Here is a 25,409-nt window from a genome sequence, read left to right as displayed (position 1 = left end):
TCCAACTTCGGCTCAGGCCATGATCTCACGGTCCGTGAGTTCGAGCCCCATGTCGGGCTCTGTGCTGACAGCTCGGAGCCTGGAGCCTGCTTTAGATTCTGTGTTTCTCTCTCTCTCTGTCCCTCCCCTGTTCATGCTCTCGCTCTCTCTCTCAAAAATAGATAAACATTAAAAAAAAATTATGAGTGCTTCCCTCTTTGTTTCAGATGCTAGGAAACTCACTGGAAAATTCTGCCCCCTCTAAAAACCCAGAGGATCAATGTGTGCTTATCTTAAGCCCCGGTGAGCTTATCTTGACCCTGATTTCATTTTTTTCTACCCTTATTTTTACTGACCTAATTCCTCAACTCTTATGCTATCTTTTTAAATTTCTTTATTTTTTTCTTTGAGTTTATTTATTTTGAGAGAGAGAGCCTTAGTGCGAGCGGGGGAGGGGCAGAGAGCGAGGGAACCCAGAATCCGAAGCAGGCTCCAGGCTCCTAGCCATCGGCACAGAGCCCGACACGGGGCTCGGACTCACGGACCGTGAGGTCATGCCCTGAGCCGAAGTGGGACGCTCAATCGACTGAGCCGCCCAGGTGCCCCTTGTTCACTTATTTTTAAAGATTTTCAAGTAACCCCCATGCCCAACATGGGGCTCGAACCCACAACCCTGAGATCAAGAGCCACACGCTCCAGCGACTGAGCCAGCCAGGCACCGCACATTGTCACGTGCCTCTGTACCTGAAATGTCTTTTAAAATTAAAAACATTTTACGGGGCGCCTGGGTGGCGCAGTCGGTTAAGCGTCCGACTTCAGCCAGGTCACGATCTCGCGGTCCGTGAGTTCGAGCCCCGCGTCAGGCTCTGGGCTGATGGCTCAGGGCCTGGAGCCTGTTTCTGATTCTGTGTCTCCCTCTCTCTCTGCCCCTCCCCCATTCATGCTCTGTCTCTCTCTGTCCCAAAAATAAATAAACGTGGAAAAAAATTAAAAAAAAAAAAAAAAAAAACATTTTATTTCTTTAAAAATTTAAAATATTAAAAAAAATTTTTTTTTTATCATATAAAATGCTCCAGCAGGGAGCATGGGCGGCTCAGTCAGTTGAGTGACAGGCCACTGATTTCAGCTTAGGTCATGATCCCAGAGTCTTGGGATGGAGCCCCGAGTCGGGCTCTGTGCTGTGAAGCCTGCTTAAGACTCTCTCTCCCTCTGTCCCCTCCTCTGCTCACATGCTCTCTCTCTAAAATAAAAAAAAATAAAAAATAAAAAAAAGAATAAAATAAAAAATAAAATCTTAAAAAAATTGTTTTAAATGCTTCAGCAGCCTAACATCATTTCCCCCTAGCACCAGTGCCATAACCAGCATCACAAAACAAAAACACAAAAGTGTGTTTAGTGACTCAGTACAACTGAGCCGCTCAATGAGAGATCCAACTTTTTGTCTCTTTCCAAAATTCCATTTTGGCCCCCCAAGTCTAATTTGATGCCATTGGTTTAGTGTGTGTTTGGGGCACACAAAAACACCTCCATCCATTCTAGAACCAAATGCCTGTGCACAGCCTGGCGGGGAGGCCCCAGGGTCGCACCTGGTTCTGTGGTTCTGACCCGTATCTGTTAACCCACCTCAGATGCCTGATACATAAACTTCCCCGTTCCTTTTTGTTGGGCTTAATTTTTAATTTTTTAATGTCTTAATACACTTCCTCCAACTTGAGGGCAAGCAGTCTGGCTGTAAGTCATAAATAAGCCATGAAAATACTACCCCAAGGGGCGCCTGGGGGGCTCAGTCGGTTAAGCATCCGACTTCAGCTTGGGTCATGATCTCACGGTCTGTGAGTTCGAGCCCCGCGTCGGGCTCTGGGCTGACAGCTCGGAGCCTGGAGCCTGCTTCAGATTCTGTGTTTTCCTCGCTCTCTGCCCCTCCCCTGCTCGCGCTGTCTCTTTCTCTCTCAAAAATAATGAGAAACGTTAAAAAAAGGAAAAGAAAAGAAAATACTACCCCAAGAGTATTTAACTCAAATTCAGCCTCGGGTGTGTTCCACGTGGTTTCAGCTGTACTGGTTTCCATTTGAGAAGATGACTGGGCTTTCCTTCGTATTTATCCCGAAGTTAACGAGGAGACAGAGACAAGCAAAGACAGCCAGAAAGGCGATCATTTTAGGGAAGAGAAGAAAAATTTTTGAGAACTGTTTTGGTGGAGATTATCGTCACTTTGTTAGTTTATTTGGTAAAGTTCTTGCCTCCACTTATATATAACCTCTGCATCTTTATTTTTTATTTTTTTAAAATGTTTCTTTATTCTGGGGGGAGCGCAAGCGGGGGAGGGCCAGAGAGAGAGGGGGACAGAGCGGGCTTTAAGCTGACAGCGCGAGTCACGAGATCATGACCTGAGCTGAAGTCGGACACTGAACTGAGCTGAGTCAGTCAGGGTCAGGTGGCCGTAACCTCCGCATCTTTTTTAAAGAAGACAAAATACTACCTTGCCACGTGCTACCACATGGATGGACCTTGAGGACATCACGCTGGGGGGAGTAAGCCTGACCCAAAAGGACAAACACCCGTGATCCCATTTCCATGAGGCCCCTGGAGGAGTCACATTCACCGGGACAGGAAGCAGGGTGGTGGTCCCTGGGGCTGGGGCGACGGGGTGTTGATGGGTCCGAGTTCCAGTTTTGCAAGATGGAAAGAGTTCTGGAGACGGTTGTACAAGACGTGCTGGCCACTCTGCTGAACTTCAAAAGGTCAAAATGGTAGTAATTTTATGTCATGTGTATTTTGCCACAAGTCAGCCCCCAAAACGTACCTAGCGTCCCTCATCAACAAAGCCTCCTGACCTCTGAACCGTGACAACCACTCATCCATATCCCGACCACTTCTTTCCCTATCGTCCTGCTTCTAACTCCCCCACATCTCCTAAATGCCAAATTGTACTTTCTTTCCCGCTGTCTCAGGGGACAAGTCAACTTGCCATCTCTGGCGAAGCCTCTGACCGTTTCTTCCTCCTCAGTTTCATTACGAGTGTGTCTGGCCTGCCCGCAGCGAGAGAGGCCTTGCTGGTTCCCTTATTTTATTTCAGTTCTCCCCGCAAACTTTGCAACGAACACACACATGTAATCAGTCATGCCTGGTGAAACATAATGGGATTTCGGGGCGGGAAAAGTCAATGGTTTTGCTGTTGTAAGAAAGTGTGGTGTTAATAGGTCACGACGTCTCCGTTAAGTAATTAACATAGTGTAGGGATTACGAGAAAAGGTAATAGACACAGTCCCTCTTCTAACGCGGAGAATCTCCCACGAGAGGAGTCCCTCCTGACTTTGTCTTCCCTTAAATAAATCCTGCTCCGTGGACTCCTTCCTTTCATCCTTCAAACTATTAAGAACCACATCTGTGGAATTCGGTATCAGCTATTCAGCTGCCAGCTGTTGCCGAAAGTCTTTACTTAACTTGAAATTAAGAACAGATTTGAGGGCCCTCTACCTGCTGTGAGGTCCTGATGTAGTTACCGAAAACCGCAAACGGTAAGAAAATGCGGCTGCCAATCTCAACGGTTAGTGTGTTTTCTGCGCTACTTTGGCCACAATCGCAAACCTGCACGAACTCTATGTCCCCACACCATTAACGATACCTTGGTCGTTAACCAAAATGGATGCATGAGGATCGGGAACAGAAAATCGGTGTTGCAATAAGACTAGTGTCACGGGTCATCGGGAGCTTGCCTCTGACAGATGGTGGGGAATGTTGATTCCCTGGGAAATCGCGGAAGATGAACGGGACGTTCTCCGTATCATACCTATGGGTACATGTTGCACAGAATCTTGGAGAGATACTTTGCTGATTATTAAGCTATCTGAAAATTCAGATGTGGCTCCGTGTAGAGAGCATCTTCAGACTGGGGCATCGAGGAGAGATGAAAAGATCTTCACAAAAGTCTCCCGACAACATGCGGGTCTCCACCATGACTCTCTAAGCCTAGAGTACAGCCATTTTGGCCCTAAATTGTCCTGAATGTAAAAGACCCAACAAGAGAAAGCTACTTAGTGAGAAGTTACCGTGGCGTAAACATGGGACAATCTGGACATAGATCAATTAGAGGCGGATGTGTGTACGTGTGTTTATAAGAAATGCATATTATCTATTTCATTACTAGAGTTTATCACCTTCAAGAAAATAAATCTTAAAAAGCAGAACTAAGATAGTTTCCTACACCAAGGTTAAACACATTCTGTCAGTTACCTCCAGATTCAAGCCGTCTGAAACCATTTTGTAGAAGACTATTTAAAATAAAAAAAAAAAATGGGGCACCTGGGTGGCTCAGTCGGTTAAGTGTCCGACTTCAGCTCAGGTCATGATCTCTCAATTTGAGGGTTTGAGCCCCGCGTCAGGCTCTGTGCTGACAGCTCAGAGCCTGGAGCCTGCTTTGGATTCTGTGTCTCCCTCCATCTCTCTGCTCCTCCCCTGCTCTTGCTCTGTCTCTCAAAAATAAATAAACATTAAAAAAATTTAAAAAAATATATAATCACAACTTTGCCCCTCTTCCACACAGGGGATCAGCATATGTTAAATTCCATACTGATGGGCCGTTTTCCCCTTCCTCCATAATCTAAATACAGTGTATTCTCTCAGTTTCTGAGTTCTGTGAGAAAAAAAAAAAAAAAAAAGACTTCAGAAAAAAACATCAAGTTAGGATTGGGGTAATGTTTCTGAAACTCTCAGTGATTAAACAAACGACCAATTTTCATTTATACATGAAATTGTTACCTATAGTACACGATAGAACAGCTGTACTGTTCCTAAAACAGTCTGTATACCTTGGAATACTTGTGGACAGTTTAACTAAAACATACCCCTAATCCACTCTTAAATCTGTGAAATCTAAGTTAGTTCAAAGAGCTAAAAATTACCTTTAGATTTAGGTGCATCCTGTCCTCCTTTCTCAGATATAATTTAGAATATAGGATATAAATTCACACAGAGATAGAATTAACATTAAATATTTACTAATAAGTGATGCACTTAAATTTTTGAGCATGCATATTTAATAAATATTTTTTAGTTTGTCTTGGATTTCATACCTTAGGGACTTTCACTTCCAGCTTTCAGACAGACAAGGCCTTTTCTGGAGTTCTTTTTGTTTCTTATCCTTAGCTAGTCTTTAACGGAACCCTCCAGAACCTCTCTGATCCAAATGGCCACCCATCACGCTGCTGCATAAGCTACACAGACCAGCTGCTGAACGCTATTTCGTTAAAATACCATTTTCCTTACCTTGAAGGGACAGAGTCCCAAATAATTCATTAGACAATCACAGGAGAAAATGTGTTTTCTTTTCCATCTATTTCATCAACCAGAATTATTGTCTGTTATAAAATTGTAGATAGCCAAATATCTAGTCAACCAACCATCAATCCATTAATATCACTGACTCTTCTCCACCCAAATATTGTCCTGTGAATTTCAAATGAGGTGAACCTCTTCAGAAGGATTTCAGGGATTTGTATTTTGTGCAGGAAGCATGTCCTCGATCTTTAAGGGCAACTTTAAATATTTGAAGATATCATTAAACACTTGAAATTTTAGCCATGCTAAATACGTTGTAGAAGTAGTATGGGAACTTTTACAAAATATTTTATTTTCATACCCTCCCTCCCCCCGAATAAGGTAATAGCACACCCCCAAACGAACAACGATCAGTGACGTGGTGTACAAATAATGTCAACACGTCTCGCCTGCCACAAACAGCACCCTCACAAGCAGTAAACTCTGCTGGCCCTCAAGCTGCTGTTTTTCCAGAGTGTAACCTTGCCCGTCTCTCGAATTACATTCTCAGATTCTGCATACATTGTGGGGACACGGAGAAAGGAAATCTTTAAAAGCACAGTATGATTGTAGAACCAGCATAGCCCTGAGTGAAATCACATGTGGGTGACAAGCAGGCTCCAGAAGGGAGGTGAGTCATGGAAATCACAATTTTACGTGGAGGGAGGACTTTGGAAGGTTTGCTCACCGTTTCTTGATCGAACTTGTCAATTTTGAACACATGGAAGTTATTAGTGCAACACTGTAGTCCTAAATAGACCCAAGAATGCAGATGAATGGAGTGGATTTTTACCGTGGACTCCAATCGATTCCCAGATACGACAAAAACTATTAAAATTCCAAGTTTGCAAATTTGAATCTCTTTGTGGGTGCACACATATATATGCGGTAATGCATCTGTGTCTATATATGCCATTTATGACCACGTAATTAGTTGAATTGGGAGATACTTTCATTTGTGCATTTTTTACTGGGTATTGTAATGAATTCTGGGCAGTTCAATACTTTTCTGTGAATCAGACTTAAATCTGATTAAGAATACATCCCACTTAAGCATTCATACCCAAACCTGCAACAATTGTCAACGACATTTACAATGCCTGATGTCCAAATTAGTGCAGATCGTTAATCACAAAGAGCTTGCCTTTTAGGATTCCAGGATCCTTTTTGGAAAGGTTCTCACCGCTCTCGCTGCGGCTCCTTTCCTCCCCCGACACCCCCCCCCGACCCCCGACACACACGTGCAGAATGGCCCCTGTGTCTGATACTCCAGCTTGGCAGGCACAAGCTCCCCCCTTTGGAGCTCGTGTGTAGTAGTTTCTGTTGTAAATGCCATAAGTTGGAGAGGCCCCGAGCTGCATCAGCAGTGAGTGTTAGCGAGCGCCTGGCACCAAGAGAAATTGCAAGGGCGGAAGGTAACGCCGGACTGCGGCGCTGACTGCGGTGCCTTGGAAGAAATCCGTCCTCACTGCGGAGCTATCACGAGGAGAGCAGGGCAACATGGCCAGGAGCCTGGTGGGAGAAGACAGTGCTCCCCTCCGCAGGCCAACTCCCTCGCTCTGCGTCATCGCGGACTCAGGGGCGCGCCTCTTCTCTTTCTCTTCTCCACGCCCCCCCCATCTGCACCCCCCGCCCCGTGTACCATTATTGCTTCTTGGAGTCACACTGGGATTTCCGTTCCCAGACTTAACTTATTGCCACTAACTACGGGCCGCGAAGAGCAGTTGGGGGGTGAAGAAATGGTTTGAAAAACAGAAAAATTAAAGTTTAACTTTCCAAGGATAGAAATGAAAATAAAAGCCCACAGTCATTTTTAAATTGCCAGATAGCAGAATCCTCGTCTGAAGTCTTTCCAGACTTTGATCTCGATTCAGGACTTAATCTATCGAGTATCCCCAGCACATTTACCAGGAAGTTCAGTGAAACGCACACCCTAAGCCGTTTGGAATGCACACGCATCTGGGACCACCGGAAGGATACCCACAGAGAGATCTGGACTCGAGGCTTAGTGCTCAGGTGCCCAAGTCGGCTGAAAATGCATCCCAACACGTCTGCACGTATGGATGCGTGCGTGTGTGTCCGTGTGCGCGCGTAAACAGCTTCCCGTAACTGGATCTGCGGCGGCGTTAGTCCTTGAGAAGAAGGGGCGACAACTAGCCGCTGGGATCGTGATTCAGGGCTATTAGGGGAAGAATTATCTGGGTCTGAGTCATCGCGAGCCTCCAGACTTTGCCCGCAGTGTGGTAGAACTTTGTGCTGATGAGACAATAGTGGAGCGTGTGCGTTTCCTACAGGGCAGACCATTCCGTGGCTGGGGGAAGCCTCGGGCCTGCGCCCGGCCGCCGGGGCCCGGCCCCCTCCCCCCGCCGCGCAGGCCCCCAAGCCCGGCCGGCGCCGGGGTCCCCGCGGGGCGGGCGCGTCCGGGGCGCGCGAGGGCGGCGCGGGGAGGGGGCAGGGCGCGTGGCGGGCCCCGCGCGCCCTCGCGCGTCCCCCGCGCCCGGGCGCAGCTGGCGCGGTCGGTCTAGTGCAGCGCTCGGCTCCGCGCCTCGGGCGCTCGGCTTCACCTTCAGAGGCGCGGGGCGTGCGCGTCCTCCTCCCCGGGCCCGCCGCCTCCCGCCAAGGTAGGGGCCGGGGTGGGGGTGGGGATGGGGGCGCCGCGGGGCCCGCGAGGGGCGGGGGCGCGGGGCCCCGGGCCCGGCCGCGCCGGGGACCCCGGTGAGCGCCGCGGGGGTGGGGGGCGGGGAAGGGGCTCCCGGGCGCGGGGAGGGCGGCTCGGCTGCCCTGTGGGTAGTTGCTCCGCTCCGCAATTCCAGGAGTGGGAAGATGCAACTTCGGGCGGCGAGGCGAGCGCTGGGAGGTGGTTTTTACCGCAGTGGAGGGGCGGGGTGGGGGCCGGGTGGGAGCGCGGAAGAGGCTCTGGCTTTGTACACTTCGTCAAAGGCGACGCGGGAGGAGGGGAGCTCGGATGCGCTCTCCATCCATTAGGAGACAAAGAGCAAATTGCCTTACTTTAAAGTAAAACGCTCTGGCTAATGAAGGTGGGTGATGGGGCTGCGGGGCCCGAGGAGCCGCTTCAATTATTAAGGGTTTGGCTGATGGGATCGATGCCTGTAGGCACCGAGGGCTGCTGCCTCGGGTACGTGTTTGCGTGTGTGTGTGTGTGTGTGTGTGTGTGTGTGTGTGTGTGTGTTCGGGGGGGGGGTTGCCTCCCCCTCCCCTGGCTGCATGCCCATTAGCTGGGAGCGTATAAGTGACCCTAACATTAAAGAAGTAAGGGCGCTTGGAAGGGAAGTTAGGGTGGGGGTGGGGGGCGATGGTTCTCTCAGTGACCATGAGGGGTAGGGAGTGGGGTCGGGGTGGCAGGGACTCCTCGGAGTCGCACCCGGCCTGGCGGGGGTCGGAGTGGGGGTGGGGGAACTATTGATCGCGATATATACCCGGGTATATACGAGAAAAGAAGAATGCTGTGGGGCGTGTGTGTTGGGGGGGGGGGTGCGGTGGTTGGAAAAGCGCCTCGTCTGCCATTTCCAGGGAGAACTAACACAGTGAATAGTTAGGATCAGTATTTAGAATAAACCGCCTCGTCAAGTTTTAAAGAAACTTTGTATGAATAAGTTTGTTAAAAGCCAGCCGAGTTGGGTATTTAAAACAGCGGTTTATGGAGGAGGCTGGTGTGCGGCGACAATCAGCGGTGGTAGGCAGGGAAGCCGGTGGAGCCCTGCAATTAGGGACCGGAGAGACCCAGCCTTTTAGCCGAGAATGTGGGTCTGTAAGTCAGCTCCATTTATTATCCGCGTTAATAAGCTCTCCGCAGCAGACCGGGATCAGACCGGGAGCTTCTGGGGTGTGTGTCTGCATTTTACTCATGCTGCTGGCTTACTGATAAAGAATTACTTGGTCTCCGGGTGTGCAAAGATCAACTTGCTCAGCCCTCTTTTTAAATATATTCATTCTGTGCCTTATTTAATCCAGATGCACAAAAAGCCATTTGCTGCTTCATTGTTGGTTTACATTTTTTGAAAAGGCGACCGGTGTAACCTGTGGAATTTGAAATGCAAATAGAAGCCTGTGGGAGTTGAGGCAGAACAAATCAGCATTTATAAAGTGAAAAAGATTTAATGTCTTTGAAATCATTGCAGAGGAAAAAAACTGGAGGGGGGGTGATTTTTCAGGGAGTGAATTGTGACGTCAGGTCTTTTTGGAAAAGATGTTATTTTTAAGGTCTGAAACCCGGGTATGTAAAGTGCTTACAGGAAAAACAGATTACAAGATTAACATCTGTTAACATGATCGTTTATCTCCAGCCAAAAATAGGTCAGTTCTTTCTTAAGGAAACACGATTGCTGGCGCATGCTTAAATAATAAAATTAAAATAATGAGTGCATCAATGAGGGCCGGCATTTGTTATAATCTGATCTGTGAAAAACATTTTTTAATTTCGAGATCAGTAGAGGTCAAAATCTCTTTTGGGCGTTGAGAACAACTCTTCACTCTGCGTCCACCCCCCGGATGACCCCCTCCTCCTTACTCCTCGCTCCCTCTCCGCCCCCATCCCGGACTGCTAATTTCCCTTTTCATCCATTGTGGAAGTACAAAATATATTTAAATGGTTATTGTCTGACGCCCCCGTCGTTAAAGAAAGCAAACTCTCCGCGCAGATGGCTAACTTTCAGGGCTCTGCTGTTGTTTTACCATTAAATGAAACGGTAGGGAGGGAAGGAAAAAAAAAAAAAAAAAAAAGGAAACAGCCTTGCAAAGTCTCCCTGCCCCCTGGGTATGAGTGACGGCCCTGCCGGCCAATCCGGAGCGGCTTTCTCCATCCCGGAGGTAATTTGGGGTGTGAGTGTGTGTGTGTGCGCGCGCGCGCGCGCGCGCGTGCATGCGCCCATGTGTATGCACACTGTTAAGTGCGACCAGCCCCGCGCATCCGCAGGCTCCTGATGTGCACAGCTCTGTGCTGTAGACGTGGACACGCTTGCATCTGAGTCTGGACAGCTAGATGGGCGCGCAGCAGTCCAAAAGGAGACCCTGCCCCCTCTGCCCTCCTGCAAAGAATGGGCGGTAAGAGGCGCTTTCGGATTCAAGTCGAAACCTGCAAATGGGGAAGAAAAGAGGAGTGATATGATTATGCTTCTCAGCAACCGGGGACTCGAAATGTACGGTTCCTTCCGTCTCGTTCCCACGCGACGGGCGCGCCCTCGCGCGCCCGGGGTCCGGAGCCCACTCGCCTGGCGCAGAACGTACAGAAAAGTGGGATTATGGAAATTGGTGTGAATTGCGTAGAAAAGTGAAGGACAGCGTGTACCTTACAACTTCGTATTTTATTGTCTCCCTGGAAGTTCATACTTAGTCCATGGCAAATTCTAGAATGTGACCCACTCACGGTCAGTGAAAAGTTCTGCTGCCCACCCGACTTGTGAGCGCGGAGCGCCTGCCGGGTCTCCACCGCACAATGGGCACATTCACGGGCGCATTGCGTCACGGGTCGCCCCACGTTTCGAATCGGCTTAATCCGGCACCAACTTCCCCCGGAATACTGGTAGTGATGTGTGGAAGTGTACGGACCAGACCTGGTCCTGTAGCATCTCTCCATCCGTGTCGCAGATGCTGTGCCGCTTCATTCCGGGGTGGATGATGCAGCTGCATCGGACGGGTTAAGGACCCACGTGTGACCCCTCCTTCCCCGGAGACCCCTTCAGGGAGGCCCCTGGGAGGGACTCCGCGCCCCGCCCTCGTCCGAGTACGGGGTGCCCGGCGGCCGGGCCGCACCGAGGTTACTCCAGGGGTCCATGGGCGACCCCAGGCCGCCTTCGTCGTACCCCTGCAAGAACCCAACTCAGTTACAAGGTAGCGCCCGGCCCCGCGCTTCCTGCTCCGGCCATTTTCGGCCCCCAAAACCTGAGTTCGATCCGATTCAGCGCCCCCCCCCCACCTCCTCCTCTGAACTCGCGGGTTGAGAAATGGGCAGCAGGGGGGACGTGTCTCCGGATTAAATCGTTCCTATTTCTGTATCCTGGCGTGCGGCCTTGGGCCCGGGGCGCCGCTGGGGGAGGCGGGGCGGGGGCGGGGCGGGGGCGGGGGGATTTACCTGCCCGCCCCGGGGGCGGGGGCGGTGGCCGCTTGTTGCTGGGCTGCCAGGGGGCGGGCTGTGGGCGGGGCGGGCAGGGCAGCGAGGTGGGGGAGGGCCCGGCCCGCGCCCCCGCCCCCCGGCGCCCGCCCCCCGCCCCCGTCATGTGGAGCGGACGTCACTCGCCTGCACTGTAACCCAAGAAGTGAAAGAGACGGGGACCCACGGCCCAACTTCGCACCGTAACAAAGGCGGGGGTCCGTGCGGGCCGGAGAGGGACGAGCTGGGGAGGGAGCGGGCTGGGGGTGAGGGGGCCAAGGAGGTGGGGCAGCCGGGCGGGGAGTGGGGGGAACCGGGACGGGGTGGGGGGGGGGTTCTGCGCAGGGCGGGGAGCGGGGGTCTCTGCTGGGCCAGACGGTCGGGGTCTCCGCGGGTGGGGCGGGTAGTGAGGTCTGGCTGGGGTCGGGGGGGGTCTCCGCGGGGCTGGGGTGGGGGGGGCCTTGCAGGGGCCGAGGTCTGCGTGGGGCCGGGGCCGGGAGTGGGCGGGGGGGGGGGGGGTCTGGCCGGGGCCGGGGTGTCTCCGCGCGGGCGGGGGGCGGGGGTCTGCGCGGCGGCGGGGGTCTGCGCGGCGGCGCGGGCTGCGCTCCGGGGGCCGAGGCGAGGCTGAGGCCGAGGCAGAGGCCAGGTAATTGGTTTCTATTTTAAACTTCACTTTGTTCTGGCGGAGGTGGGGCGGTGGGAAAGGCGTGGCCCCCGAGGACGATTACATAAGTATTCACACCTGATTCGGTCCCGGCCGGGGCTCCGCGCGCGGCTGCGGGTGGGCGGCGCGGGGGCACCGGCCGCGGTCCCCGCGAAGGGCTGCCGCGCGTGGGTGTGGCGCCCTGCCTGCGTGGCCTCTTCCCGTCCCGGCGGCGAGCAGCCCGCGTAGACGCGGGGGCCTGTTCCTGGAAGCCCAGATGTGCCCGAGGGCGTGGGGCCGGCCTGCCGGCGGGGTCCTCTGCGTAACAAAGGGCAGGGGCTTCGGGACCCTACTGCAAGTCACAAAAGGAACTTTGGACGGTGGTCTTAATTAAACATGCGGGGGGGGGGGCATTTCCCTCGTGAACCTGCCATTAAGTCTGCAATCCTGGTTAAAGATGATTTAAAAACTGGTGGCCCTCCATCCTGTGGCTGTGTAATAAAATGCCGTTAAAGTACTGACCCCAGTGGAAGCGAGGCTGGATCTTCCCCCAGCAGGATCCTCTCCAGATTATTTTTTAAGCCGCCCTATTAATATGATTGGAGTATTTTGGTTTAGGAATGTAAGAGCTACTTTAAGGAACTAGGCATGCATGCTATTTGATAGGAAACTTTCTGCTGCCGCGTAAAAAAGCTCACTTTATCATTTGTTTGTGCCTCCTTCATTTTCTCTTACATTCTTTGATTGTGGCGTCAAAATAGCTGTGCTATTTATGTTTACGCAGACCCGCTAGAATTAAATATACCACATGCCTCTGCTCTGCATGATTCCGAGCTTCCTTCTCCTGGTAAAATTGGGGAGCGAGTTTGAGCGAGCTGGCCTGGAGCCTGGGGCTGGCAGCGGGTTACCGGAGGAGGACATCTTTAGTTTCACTAGGCCTTGCAAGAAGGGGCCCTGAGCAAGCCTGGAGGAGTTAGAATTAATTCTGATGGCATTAGAATTTTCATGTGCCGAGATACAAGCATATCAGTCTAGTATTTTTCTTAGTTCTTTAGTAGGACTTTGTTTTCTTAAATTAGCTAATTTGAATATGCTGAAACAGAGCGCATTAACATTCTTAAAAAAAAAAAACAAAATCCCAAGGGATGTGTAATAAAACTAACCCAGAGCAGTGGCACTGCCCCTCTTGAAACAAAGCAGCCCGTTGGTAGGTACAGGGTTCAGCAGTGGAGAGCGAGAGGGGTGTTGCTTATTTTTATTTCTGAAAGCTTTTGTTAAGAATCATCTTCCGAACTGGCTTGGTGTGCTGCAAAACGCACCCGATCAAGAACGTGTAACTATGGGTTGTGTAACTGATATTAGTCGCTGAGGAGTATACTTTACATCATTGGTGTTAATCCCACTGTGATTTGTAAACAACCTTTAAAGTTGACTGGCTAATGTAGAGATTGAAGTTTTCCTGGGACTGTGACGTCCTGCGTGTCTAACTCTGTAAGATGATGTCTGTCCCAGAGGCCATCGTGGAGGGAAGAGAATGAGAGAGGTTTTTGAAAGCTGGTCCATGCTAAACAGCGTGTTGTTTCCATTACCATAAATTGAACTTTACCTTCCTTTACCTTCCTTGCTCCTGTGTGGGTAATGTCTGAGTGTTCATAGGTGGAGCGTTTGATGTGAAAGTTGTTGAGCCACAGTTACGTGAGAAAGCAAAGAGACTTCGTTAGAGACTGCTTCAGAACGCGGTATACTGTAACAGATGGTTTTCAGTCTTACCAAATAGGGAAAAGGGCTAATGTGACCTAGGAAGTTAAGTAGAATTCAGTCCTGGATTGTTCTTGAAACAGCAGCGCTCCGTTTAATGGGTTGTTGTGGATTTTTATGCATTCATTTTCCAGGATACGTATGGGTCTTACTTGTAATCTGCCAGAAGGAATCTTTTAAACAGGCTCTTTGTGGGAGTGGCTGTAAGTCTGACTGAAGGTTGTGTGTAGAGTTTCAAGTGCATTATACCTTAATGTGGTAGGGATAGGAAACTAGAGTACGAGCTGGTTACTTTCACCGGGAAGGAGCTTGTCCAAAGGCGTGCACTTTCCTCTGACACCGTGCTTGTTTTAAATGCTTGAGATGTTACACTATTTTAGGTTTTGTTCCATTTTCAACCTTGGAGAACAGGGCAAGTGTTAACTATATAATTAAAAGTGGTATTTTGTCTGTAACTAGATCGCTACCTGAATAAAGCATCAGGATTAAAGGTATAGGAAACAAGGCTTTTTCGTCGGTGTCTGAAGACCATATTTAGCTGGAGACATCCGAACTTTCTCAAGGGCACAGATTAAAGCAGAAGTAAGAGAAATAATGGAGGGAAGCAAAAGAAAGTTACATTTATTTGATTACATATCTGCATTATAAATATTTGAACGTAGAAGTAACATTCCTTCTTCAAAAGCAGACATCTTACTTGCTGTAAATGTTTATACATTTTAGTGCTTGGATAGAGCCGTTCTGTTCTGTCATAATCAAGCAGTTTTTTCAGAAATGCATCTCTCGGCTGCCCTTCCCCCTCCCCCTCAAAAGTTCCAGGGGCTGTGGGAAAAGTTGAATTAGCTCGCATCTTACCGACTGTAGCCCAGAGAAAGCTGGGGGCCTGGCAGCACACGTGCAGAGCTGAGGGTATGCTGTCCGACACTCACACTCCTGCCTTGTACTTGAACCCGCTGCTGAACTAGCACCCAGCACTTAGACCTTCTGTGGATTGCTTACCACTTGGCACCTTTGACCCTTGTTTCCAGAATTAGTAATGTCTACACGTGACGAGTAACTGGGTTACTGTCTTGGGCTCCATGTCTACACGTGACGAGTAACTGGGTTACTGTCTTGGGCTCCCAGACTGTTACTCTGTTGATAGGAAACTACATGTCTTTGGGTTTGCATTTTTCAGGTGACTTGGAGAGTCAGGAGATGGGCGGCTCTGAGGTCTGATGAGGTGCTGGTTGGACTACGTCTCCAAGTATGTTATGGAGATGGGTAGCAGGATGGAGCTTCTGGAAGGCAGGTGTAAATGTAGACTGCAGATAGGTATCCATGGGCTGCCACTCAGTTTGCCCAGGAATTAGGGTAGCAGCAATTATCCGACTCGTGATGTGTGTTTGGCTTGGTGCTAACTGGAGGCATGAGCTAACTAACTGGTGTGACCGTGACCCTCTTCTCCCTCCTGTCCTGTCCTTCCTCCGGGGCTGTCCGGCCGTTGGCCAACGGCCAACAGTGTGTTGGCAGCAGCCTGTTAAGGGTCTGAATGTGTCTCCGGGAGAGTGACAGCGGTTTTCAGATTCAAGCCTTCGCCTTGGTTCTCACCAGTACCAGAAACATGTGAGTTTGGGGTGGGAGAGGTAGGACATTTCTCGTTGATGGAGGGGCGACCTCTGCCCCCGAGTGGGTTGAGAACTCCCCAACCTTTCTTACCAGAGTAGAGAGCCTGAGTCATGGGGGGAGGGGCATCCTCTCTATCCTTGGACTCTGGCCGTGACTGTCTTACAGTTTTCAGGAATATTGGTGAATTTCAGGAAATTGGTGAAACCCATTTTAAGGAAGGAAGCACATCAAATGTTTATTTGTGAAGAATTTATTAATAAAATTAACCTTACGGGAAGAATAAAGAAAAACTTCCACTATGAATTTAAAATGTCTCCTCCAGGTCTTTAAAATGCATGTTTATTTTAAAATTAATTTTCTTCGAAAGAGGACTGTTTTAGGGGTTATGACTTTAATAGCCATGGGCGTTGCTTGTGTTTGAAATTTATACTGCCCACTAAGGTATATTAAGGATATCTTAGATGGACTGGTAAAAATTAGCAGTTGCAACTAATGCCCTTGCATCTTGCTACACGGGATTGGAACAGCTGAAGCTTTTCTTTCCAAAGCTAGAGCTGGCTGTCATATTTATGTCCAGAATGAGATGTTTTCCAGCAGCGTCCATTCGAATTGTAAAGAAGTGTAATTTTGTGGCTCTCAGCCTTCCTTAAAAGTAGTTCTCCAAAAAGATCTGGCATTTATTCTTCATTTCCAGCGGTAGTGAAAATTACACAGCAGGAGTAATTAGAAATGCGACTATTTTGAGAATGTCACCATGTAAATATATATAAAGTAATGAACAAACCACCACACAAGAGACTAGAAAAAAATAAATCATTTAGAAACGGACATTGGGTTTAGATACATGTTACTGTTTATTTCAAATAGGAGTTCATTCTGGTAGATTTTCTTTCTGTGTGTGTGTGCGTGTGCGTGTGTGTGTGTGTTGTATTTGGTCAGGAATTTAATCAAGTTGTTTTGTTCTTGAAATTTCAGGGATAGGGATTCTGTGTGGTTGTGAAGTTCGGACAGTTTCTGAGTGGAGTGCTGAACGCAGGTTGAGGTATTAATGTATTTTGTTTTCAAGACAAAATTCATCTGGTGTGTTATTCCTTGAAAAGCAGGTAGTCTGGTCTCTTGCAGATCTGGCGCCCCGGGGAATTGCTGATGTCAGCTCGGCCTTTGGATACAGCTGTCCTGTTATTTTCTTGCTCATTTAAGGGATGGTGAGTGGAGGCTAACATGTGGTGTTAGCTTTCAGGACATAGTTAAAGAGAGACTCTTAAAAATTGGGGTTCTGTGTTAAAACTCTGTAGTTTTTTTTTCCCCCAAATGGCTAAGAATTAAAATAGAATTTTCAACATTATTTAGTAACACTTGGAAAACCCTGTCTTCAGCTCTCCCCGTAGTAAAGTAAAGGATATTTGTTTAGGAATTTTTCCCTTTGTTTTCCAGAAAAGGGCAACATGTGTCGGTCTTTGCCATATGGCACTATTTAACCTGTATTGCCTGAGCTGACTTGGCACTGTGTTAGGCATTGATTTATTTCGGCATTCGAGAATGTTCTTTGAAATTTAGTACAGGGAAGGATGCATCGAAAACGGTGTGGACCGGCAGCTCGTGGCTTTATTAGCTTCTTGTTCGACTGATGTTTAAGGGGAGGAAAGCAAGTGTCACTTGCTTCTTTCCTGCAATAATTTTTGTAGGAAATAGTTTGATATTAAGTGTTGGCTGTGTTAATTTAGGGAAATACAGAGCCCCTTGGGAGTAGTTAAAACTTGTATCGGTTGCAGATAGGCTGAGGGTTGATGTGGGGAGAGGGACACTCACTCTTTCGTTCCTGATTATTCCAGTGATTTAAGCGAGACCTAAAGAAATATGTGTTTCTTTTTTTCCCCTTAGAGACTTGGTTATTTTTTTTTTTCCTAAGGGATGGTGGCATCAGCGAAAAGATGGACGATCCTGTTTTCATAGTTTAAACTTTTGTGGCGCTGCTCTGGAATTTTCTGGAGGCAGCCTGGTGATGCTTTCACTTCGTGATTTGTTTTGTTTACACACACTGCTCTTGGCTTTTTGGGTAGTCTTAGGTTTTTCACGCACCAGAGCGGGTTGTGATGCGACATCTCCGGAGTCGGGCGCGCCCCCGAAGATCGTGCCTCCGTGTTGAACATCTTGTTCGGCTCTGGTGTGGCCACCAGACCTACTGTGTCTCCAGGTGCCTCTCTTTGTTGAATCTGTCTCATTAGCCTTAATCATACCGTTCTTCCTGTTTTCAGGGAAGAAGTAAACACATTTACCCTCCCTCATGTGTGTGCCGTCAGAGCAGGGCGTTTGTGGACAGAAAGGTGGGCCTGGGTGTTGCCTCCTGGCATTTCTGCGACATGAACGAGAGCCACAGTCAGTGCTGCATAATTTATATTGACGTTATCAGTGACACGGAGAGAACATTTTTATGCAAGTTTGAGAAAATATCATCATTCACACTGATAATCATGTTCCCACCAGATTTAGATTCATCACGCCAGAGCTTTTCATGTCTTTAGCGTGACCATTAGCATAATGACGATAATTTGTCCCTTTGAGTAACGCCGGGCGTAATTTACATTAGTGTTACTGTGACGAGTGCAGCACGGCCCAGGTGTTCAAGTGGCCTCCCGATTTCAAAAATGGCTTTTTACTTTTTAAAAGTGAGAGGCGGGTGGGGGTGGGGGTGGGGGGGATGGTCTTGTTCCTAAAGCCAACTTAAAAAACATGACCGGTACTAAATAAGTGAATTCCTGGCGTAAAAGTACTTGCCATAGCAACGTAAACTTGGGGACAATTCTGTAGAGTCATGGGATTAGTGGTTTAGTGGTAGGATTAAAATTGGCCTCAGTAAATTACCCTGGTGACAGAAAAGCAGAATCTGTTAATGGTTTTACAGGAAGATTGGCCCCTCAGTTGTGCTGCAGATTGATGAGAGATTACGGGCTGCTTAGATTCTGAACTTTGGAAAGGAAGGTTAATTTTTCTAATAGCTATGCATTTGTAAGCATCGGCAGGAATCGGTTAAAGAAGGGAGTTGGTGCCGTTAGAATCTGGGATTTTACGTGCCCGTGGGAGCGGATTTACAGGCCGCGTTTGTTGTTTGGCTACAAACCGGCGGCGGCCGTTGACGTAGGTTTTCCAACTGTCCGTGGAGATGCTAGACCAGACTGGAAAGTGCGTTAGGTCTGCTGGGCCCCAGAGGCACCTTTTAGACGCTCTCAGGATGGCAGTTTACGAACCTGCCCCTTCGTGGCTGGGGCACAGCGAAATGTGGCTTCTTACTGCAGAGTGTGGTTCTCCTGTCGGTTTGGAGTGGGGCATCGATTCTGTAGAATGACCATGCAGAAAAACAGGCACTTTCCTAACTCTTTACCTTTCTTCGTAAGTTCACGTTATTTCTGTGTGCACTTGTTGTAGAAGGCTCGTAGCGAGAGTTGCAGATGTGTTGACAGCCCCCGAGAAACCTAGACGTGGCTTTGGGTGAACCTCGACATTTTCCAGGAACTGAAAGGCAGAAGGACTTAGTGATGCGGCCAAGGCCACAGCGATAGAGCAGAGCTCCAGGGGGTTCCTGGGTTCCCGGTTCCCAATACCTGCTAGATGCGCACGGCAAGGGGGGGCGAGAGTCCCCTTCCCAGATGAGCTTGGCGAGAGCCCATCTGGCAGTGCTGTGTGTTGAGGACTGCACTGGCTGTGGTATGCTGCCCCGTTTCCCTGTCACCTTCTGATGCCCAGCTCTAGCTCCAGAGAGAAGAAAAAAACGCTGACCCCATGTTTGCATCTCTCCATGGGAATATCGTGTTCGTGTGGGAACCGGACGGGTCGTCCCATGCCAAGGTCCCTGTAGCATCGCAGGGCTCAGGCAAGGAGGGAAGCCCAGATTGCCAAAGACCCAGCAGCTGTTTGCACAGATTTCCAGCTCAGCACGGCGCCGGGATGTGGATTTTCTTGGGAAACCCGACGATGGCACCAATACTAACATCCCGTTTTACAAGACAGTAACCACAGAGAGCAAACGACCAGCATGGGTAGAAAGACCTGAAAGAAAAAGAAAAAAAAAAAAAAGCCACCAAACTGTCAGGGGAAGGGATCAGAGAAGACAGGTGATGGTTGTGATAGACCGCCAGGTTCTCGTGGGCTGTCCTGTCCTAATCTGCCGCAGACGGTGGGGTGCAAGGGTGTCGGCGGCCAGTGGGCATCTGCGTGGTGGGTGCTCTGAGGGATGGGGCAGAGGGCCGCAGATGTCCAGAAGGGGAGCCGTTAGCTGGAACAGGGTAGGGAGCCGTGGGCACCTTTCTTTCAGCGTATCCTTGCTGTGTGTGGACAACACGGTGACCACGGGCGAGGAAGTTGGGCGCAGCGGCAGGCCCAATCCAGCGAGTCTCCGACGGCAGTTCAGACGTGAGGCCACACACAGCAGCCCACTGCGCTGGCTGGTTGGTGGCTGGCCCGCTCCCGGGGCGCGCATGGACTCTGGCAGACCTCCACCCTCTCCGCCTGCCTTGGTAAAATTGGGCCGGGACCCAGGGGATTTTGCTTCTTGGTGCACGAGCTGTGTAGAAAGCCTGCCTACCTCCTTTGCGTGCTCCAGGTGAGCAAACGGGGCTGACCTTGTTTTTGCTTAAGAATCGGTAAGTTAATTGGGGCGCCTGGGTGGCGCAGTCGGTTAAGCGTCCGACTTCAGCCAGGTCACGATCTCGCGGTCCGTGAGTTCGAGCCCCGCGTCAGGCTCTGGGCTGATGGCTCGGAGCCTGGAGCCTGTTTCCGATTCTGTGTCTCCCTCTCTCTCTGCCCCTCCCCCGTTCATGCTCTGTCTCTCTCTGTCCCAAAAATAAATAAACGTTGAAAAAAAAATTTTTTTAAAAAAAGAATCGGTAAGTTAAGACCCAAATTTAGAATTGGTTTTCCTTTTCTGAAGAAGAGAGGACTGAATATTTGTTCGTTATTTACCAAAAAGTATATCCTAGGTAGTTTTCTGCTTTTCTAGAAATTAAAAAAAAATTTTTTTTGTATTACCACCAGCGTAAACTTAGAATTGCATAGATTTTTTTCATCAGTGTTACAGTTTATGGACATGATCCTGTACGCCTTTGGGTGAGAATTTTTGCAGGCTTCTTTGAGTATCTGGTAATTGAAATCTTGTTATTTGTATGTGGGTAGTGAGAGTTTCCTGGTTTATACCCATCGCCTTCTATAACAAGATGAGATGCACCTGACATCACACATTAACTATATAGTGACACACTGGGGCGCCTGGGTGGCTCAGTTGATTGAGCGTCTGACTCTTGATTTCAGCTCAAATCACTGTCCTGAGATCGAGCCCTGCATCGGGCTCTACGCCCAGTGTGGAGCCTGCTTGAGATTCTCTCTGTCTCTGACCCTCTCCCCTTCTCTCTCTCTCAAGAACAAAACGAATATATATGTATATATATATACACACACATATATACGTATACACACATATGTATATACACATATACATGCACACACGTATATATACACATACATATATATGTACACACACACATATATATACACGTGTATATATACATACACACACACACACACAGGGAAACATTAATAAAAATCAAGAACAAGGAAATGATAGACCTCTACGAGGAGAAAATAAGATTACATATCCAGACCACAATGGTCCTTCTTCCAGTGGGTATACTTGAACCAAAATATGGAATCGGAGCTTTCTGGTGACTCAAACGAGGAGTGAAGCCTGCCGCTTCTATGTTGAATTGAAGGCCAGGACAAGACTCACCAGTTCTTGGGTGAAAGGAAAGCCTTTTTTAGTGCTAACACTAGAGGAAACTTTTTTTTTAAAATTTTTTCAGTATATGAAATGTATTGTCAAATTGGTTTCCATACAACACCCAGTGCTCATCCCGACAGGTGCCCTCCTCAGTGCCCATCACCCACCCTCCCCTCCCTCCCGCCCCCATCAACCCTCAGTTTGTTCTCAGTTTTGAAGAGTCTCTTATGCTTTGGCTCTCTCCCCCTCTAACGTCTTTTTTTTTTTTTCCCTTCCCCTCCCCCATGGGTTTCTGTTAAGTTTCTCAGGATCCACATAAGAGTGAAACCATATGGTATCTGTCTTTCTCTGTATGGCTTGTTTCACTTAGCATCACACTCTCCAGTTCCATCCACATTGCTACAAAGGGCCATATTTCGTTCTTTCTAGCCACGTAGTACTCCATTGTGTATATAAACCACAATTTCTTTATCCATTCATCAGTTGATGGACACTTAGGCTCTTTCCATAATTTGGCTATTGTTGAGAGTGCTGCTATAAACATTGGGGTACAAGTGCCCCTGTGCGTCAGTACTCCTGTATCCCTTGGGTAAATTCCTAGCAGTGCTATTGCTGGGTCATAGGGTAGGTCTATTTTTAATTTTCTGAGGAACCTCCACACTGTTTTCCAGAGTGGCTGCATCACTAGAGGAAACTTTTGACGTCGAGTCTGCGGTCTGCGTTTTTTTCATATAGAGCATGTGTTCAGTGACACTCTTATGGCCAATGCGTAGTGACCTTGGAAAGGTTGTTGTTGAAGCGACTGTGGTACGGAGAACCAGCCGCGTAGTAACAAAGTGCGAAACACCGAGAACGCGTTTTTGGATCATCGTGAAAATAGGACCCAAGTTCCTGAGCATTACGGTTTCCCATTATATTAGAAGTTTAATTTTTATTACTAATGTTTTATTATAGACTTGAATCAAATTTGGTGAATGCCTGAATAAGCAGCCCCCCAAATAAATAGCTCCTAGGTGCTCTGTGAAGGCTCATTCGATCATACACCCACGGGGAGCAAGGCACTGACCCACATTCTTTATGGGTACTATATTCATAACACTTAGGAGCTGGGGGGTCCCTTTAGCCCCCCGTTCTCCCAGGAGCATGTTGAGACCCACACGGTTAGGTAACTTTGTCAAAGCCCTGTGGCTGGACTGTCTCAGGAGACCATGTTTTGGGCAGTCACCTTGAATATGACCTTCCTCATGCTTGTGAAGCTTGTGGAATTTATCTGAATCTTGGTCTGAGCCTTCTGGAATTGTATCACTTTAGAGATTGCATCATGAGGGCCAGTCCCCCCGCCTTTGGTTCCCTCACCTCCTAGATGGCTGGGGTTACCCGAAGACCACCGCAGAGGAGCTGGGAGCCAATGCCTAGGGTGCCATGAATGGGGACCAGCTGCCCGAACCTTTGGGGACTCAGAACAGGGCAGAATCAGTACGTGGTCGTGTCTGCTCTGCTTTGAGTAATCCGTCAAGAAGGAGAAATTTGGAGGGTGGTCTGAGGGTTTGGAGCAGGGAAGCTCCTGCTCCTGCATCGGGTGGTTCCAGCCCCGCCCTTCCGAGCTTCAGAGGCTGGGGGGTCTGTAGTCACAAGAGTCCCGGGGTGGGGGGGCCGGCAGACTTTTTCTGTAAAGGGCCAGATATTAAATATTTTGGGCTTTGTGGGCCAGCCCTCCTCTGTCACAGCTGCTGTGCCTTGTAGAGCAGAAACAGTCGTAGACAGTAAGTCAGCAAATACAGAAGCTTTATTTATGGACACTGAAACTTGAAATTCATATGATTTTATGTGTCACAAAATGTTCTTCTTTTTTTTTCCCCCCAACCACTGAAGAGTGTAAAACACATGCTAAGCTCAGAAGCCATACAAAACCAGGTGGGGGGGCCCCGGACTTGGTCCACGGGCTGCGGTTTTGGCTGACCCGGCTAGGGTAGTGCTGCCTGATAGATATAATGCCTCTGTGATTTTAGGTTTGCTAGTAACCCCACGAAAAGGGTTAAAGAAATGGTTAAAATAATGCTCATTATGTCTTATTTGACTCAGTCTGTACGAAGTGTTACTTGAATGTGTAAACGACACACAAATTACTACTGAGATATCTTTTGTTCTTTGTTTTTACACTAAGTCTTTGAAACCTGGCATGTATTGACCACTCCCAGCTCCCCCCCCCCCCCCCCCCAGTCTGGCTACCATACAGGATGGTGTAGCAGTCGGGGGTTGAGATGAAACGCCCCACCCTAAACCAAGGCTGGCCTTGGAGGTGAGTCAGAAATCTTCACTCCGAAAGTTCAGCTGGTTTTCGACAAGGACACGAAGGGAGGACGCTTTGGAAATCTCTCGCTTGAACCCTAGCAGTTTAATTAAAGGCAGAAAGGTTCTTTGTCTGGGGGGGGCGGGGGGGGGGGGCGCTGGGTGCTGAGGGGTTCATCCCTGGGGAGGCAGCACGGTTGGCCGGGAGGCTGGGACCTGACCCCGCAGAGGGTCCCTCTGTCAGTCCCTGGTACTTGACCACGCACGCTCTTGGAACAGAGGCCTCCTGGGGGTGTTCCCTGCCTCAGACCCCCACTCGGATCTGTTAGTTCTGGCGTCACAGTGGCCTAGAAAGGAGCTTCGGAGTGGTGCGACGTAGCTGCGACTCCAGCATCCAGGACGTGTGGCCGGTTTCGGAGCCTGTGTATGCCTTTACTCCTTCATCTGTATAATGGGATGAGGGCCAGCTCAGGGGGCTGCGCAGCGCACGGCAGCTTTGACACAAAGGGAGCTGGAACCCTTTGCAACTAAGCAGCTGCAAAGCAGACCAGCAGATAAAGAGGCTACTCACCCTGAGACTTTCAGAAGACACGGAACATCGTGATGGTTTGAGTTCATTTTCTGTCTCGTCTCGTGGTGGTTTTACATCAAGCCTATAAGCTGTACGAACTATTTGGTTATTCCTACTTTTTGTATGTTAAAAAAAAAATCATCTTTTTTTTAATTTTAGAGAAGAGATGAGAATTGTCTTAATTAAGTAGATGTTATTCGTAGCGCGCAGTAAGATTTAAACCCGTTTTATCACAGTTTGCCACGTTTTACTTCTGTTAACCTCACAATCTAAAAATCGAATTTACAAAATGTGGAATCTGTTCACGGCTTGGGCTGAAGACGTGTCTGGCGTGAAAACCCCAGGCGGGCCTAATTCATTATTTTGTAACTCATTGCTTGTGAGGGTAGAACATCACCAAAATGTGGTTTCTGTGGAGGGACAGAATATTTTACTCACATGATGGTTCTGCAGACCCTCCTCTGCGTCCTTCCGGGAGGAGCTCGGGCCGGCCTCCCTTCTCCCCGGGCCGCGACCCAGTCGGAGCTGAGCGCCGTCAGCTTGCGAAAGTGCTTACGTCGTGGTTTTCACCTTGGAGAGCCTCGCGGAAAGGCAACTCTCTTTTTCTTTGGAATGGATCTGGAACAAATGTATTTGATTTAAGTGAATAGGTCATTTAAATATACTAATATTAAGAAAAAATTTTTTTAACGTTTATTCATTTTTGAGACAGAGCGCAGGGGAGGGGCAGAGAGAGAGGGAGACACAGGACCTGAGGCAGGCTCCTTGGACGCGGGGCCCGAACCCACGAACCGTGAGATCATGACCGGAGCCGTAGTCGGCTGGTGAACCAGCTGAACCACCCCATATTGGTGCCCCAATATGCTAACATTAATAATAAAAATGAGTATTTTCCCCTAAAAGGGTAACAAGAATGGTTCGGAAAAGCTGTTTTTCGGATGGAGGAACAGAGTCCTTGACTCAGAGCAAACCAGTCTCCTTTAAGAGGATGCTTCTGTTTAAGGAGATGCGGGCAAGAAGCTGTATGATGGGTTTTCGGTCCATCATTGCAACAGAATTTTTTACGATTCGTATATCATTCCCGCGCTGGTAGGAACTCTGGTGAGTGCACGGAGGAATATAAAAGGGTCCAGCCCTCAGGGACTTTACAACAGGCCATTCCGTGAGGGTTTGCCGAGTGTTCCTGGGGGTGGCGGGGTGGGGGGGGGGAGGAGGCAGGGGGCTTGCAAGTATGAAGCCACAGGAGGATCGCGTTGTGTTGGTATATTTATTATGTGTCGCATGTCGGCACACAACCGTGCCTTGTTTGGAGGAGACCGAGCTGAGCTGGCGTTTATCCCCAGGTGTCCTAACATGGCCGTGCGGTCTGCTT

General features: G+C 49.0%; 1 protein-coding gene across 5 annotated transcripts in view; it reads left to right on the top strand.

Moving 5' to 3' along the window:
* The first annotated feature begins 7,771 nt into the window (after positions 1-7,771).
* Positions 7,772-25,409, top strand: part of ZNF516 (zinc finger protein 516) — a 125,246-nt gene continuing 107,608 nt past the window's right edge. For 3 of the 5 annotated variants that reach the window (XM_086683240.1, XM_086683241.1, XM_086683237.1), the window contains exon 1: positions 11,510-11,619. The gene's annotated coding sequence lies outside the window, so the exon portion shown is untranslated. Of the gene's footprint in view, positions 7,917-8,215; positions 8,334-11,509; positions 11,620-25,409 lie in introns of those variants that run through there. The other 2 variants (XM_086683238.1, XM_086683239.1) reach the window with 2 other exon arrangements.

This window comes from Puma concolor, chromosome D3 (assembly GCF_028749965.1).
Source record: "Puma concolor isolate L17-30 chromosome D3, mPumCon1.1.hap2, whole genome shotgun sequence".
Classification (NCBI taxonomy): Eukaryota; Metazoa; Chordata; class Mammalia; order Carnivora; family Felidae; genus Puma; species Puma concolor.
The sequence above is the reverse complement of the archived record's forward strand: the minus strand, read 5'-3'. Positions and strand labels throughout refer to the sequence as shown.